Genomic DNA, 2,652 nt, shown 5'->3' on the forward strand with positions numbered 1-2,652 from the left:
TTGATTTGTAGCCTGAAGCAGGAATAAGTGTCACGACGTTTAGTACTTACCTCAAGGGAACCTTCTTGGGGTTGCTCGACCTGCTAGAAATACTAGTAAAACCTCCCTCAAATGACACCCAACTCATTTAGAAAAGGCAGGAAACATTGAATGATATAGTCCTGGATATGGAATACCGCACGAGGGAAAAATTGATGGATATAGCTGGAGAACACTTTAGACATTATGTCTGTTCAATCAGCGTTGACCTAGGGGTGGTGGTGGTAAACAACGGCAATAACGAAGTAGAACGGCCAGGAGGGGGATAAGTCGATTACATCGACCCCAGTACTCAACTGGTACTTATTTTATCGATCCCTAAAGGATGGAAGGCGAAGTGGACCTTGGTGAAATTTGAACCCAGAATGTGAAGATGGACGAAATGCCGCTAAGCATTTTACCCGGCATGCTAACGATTCTGCCAGCTCACCGCCTTAATTTGAATCCATAATATTAGGCACATAAATTCATGTGTTCTTAAGTCATCCACTAGGCATTTTATTATATCTTTAGGTGAGAAGCTTCTTAATACTTAATTGGTCAGTTAGATAATACATATCAGTTTGCTTAATCACAAAATATACATGAGTAAATCCTGATACACCATCTGATATAGACTATCCTTGCGAGGAGTGAAGGTGCCTGGCTTAGTGGTTAGAGGCATTTGATTCACAATCATAAGGTCGTGAATTTGATTCCCGGCAGCGCGTTGTGTCCTTGAGCAAGACACCTTATTTGTTTACTGCACACAAGGGGCTACACTCAAAGGGGACAAACAAGGAGAGACAAACGGATTAAGTCAATTATATCGACCCCAGTGCGTAACTGGCACTTATTTAATCGACCCCGAAAGGATGAAAGGCAAAGTCGACCTCGGCGGAATTTGAACTCAGGACGTAGCGGCAGACGAAATACCTATTTCTTTACTACCCACTTGGGGATACACACAGAGGGGACAAACAAGGATAGACAAACGGACTAAGCCGATTACATCGACCCCAGTGCGTGACTGGTACTTAATTTATCGATCCCGAAAGGATGAAAGGCAAAGTCGATCTCGGCGGAATTCGAACTCAGAACGCAACGGCAAACGAAATACTGCTAAGCATTTCGCCCGGCGTACTAACGTTTCTGCCAGCTCGCCTTGAGCAAGACACCTTATTTCCCGTTGCTCCAGTCCACTCAGCTGGGAAAAACGAGTAACACCTGTATTTCAAAGGACTAGCCTTATCACGCTGAATTTCCCCGAGAACTACGTTATGGGTACGCGTGTCTGTGGAGTGCTAGCCACTTGCACATTAATTTCACGAGCAGCCCGTTCCGTTGATCGGGTCAGCTGGAACCCTCATCGTCATAACCAACGGAATGCGAGTGTATGTGAGGAGTGAATTGTTTCTAATATGCTTTTGAACAATTAAAAGTAAAGACCTATGATCCGAATGAATAGAAAATTGAGGTGGGAAAAAATTATACACGGTAATCACAAATATTGGGTTCAAATATTTGGCACTAGGTCAGCAATTTGGGGGGAGGAGATAAGTCAATTACATAGACCCCAGTGTCCAACTGGTACATATTTTATCGACCCCCAAAAGGATGAAGGATGAGTTACGTCAATTACATAGATCCCAGTGTCCAACTGATACATATTTTATCGACCCCAAAAGGATTTAAAGCAAAGCTGACCTCAGCAGAATTTGAGCTCAGGGCATAAAAAGGACGAAGTTCCGTTAAGCATTTTGCCCCGGCGTGATAACGATTCTGCCAGCTCGCCGCCTTTAATAATCACAAATATTAACTGAAAAGTAACATTGCATAATATTTATATAGATTTTGTAATGATTTATCTCTGATTCAGTTAAACACTCAGAGGTAAGTTCTGGCGTTTTGTAAATCATGGCCGTAAAAGATTTACATTTATTCAATATATTTGTGAACGACGACAGAAAAGTGTCTCCAGAAAAGAACTGGCACAACGCCAATTCTGGAACTATGATCTATAACGAGAAATTTAAAGATATTTGTAATGAGTAAGGAAAAAAACCCCATTAAAATGTATATTCTAAGCATCTTTGCCTTTGGTCTTCAATTTGAATTTCAAGATTTAACTAGAAATGTTTATCTCTCTTACAATAACTGGCCACCGGGGTACACTGCGTGTTTCAATAAAATCAGTATTATTCACTACTAGCAGTATCGCCCGGCGTTGCTCAGGTTTGTAAGGGAAATAACTATAAAGCATTTTTAGAGAGTTATAGCCAAAAATAGCAAAAAAATGGAAAAAAAAAAATGATGGTAAATTTTTTTGAGAGTTAAAAAGGTCGAGTTGCGTCCCCTAGACAGTCTGTGGTTGTGTGTTTCTGATTCTCGACCCCATGTCGAATTTATCGATTTTTTTCAGAACTGGGGGAATTTTCAAAATTTTCGCTGCGTTAGTTTTGAATTATGACATTGGGCTATGTGTGTGTCAAGTTTCATCAGAATCGGTTGAAAGCCGTGGTCAGGGTGAGGGTACAACCAAACAGACACACAGAAACACACACAGACAAACTGCCGTTTATATATAGAGAGATAATTATTTTTAGAAGGATGAAAGGAAGTGAGCATCTAAAT

Source organism: Octopus sinensis, linkage group LG3 (genome assembly GCF_006345805.1).
Source record: "Octopus sinensis linkage group LG3, ASM634580v1, whole genome shotgun sequence".
In the NCBI taxonomy this organism is placed as follows: domain Eukaryota; kingdom Metazoa; phylum Mollusca; class Cephalopoda; order Octopoda; family Octopodidae; genus Octopus; species Octopus sinensis.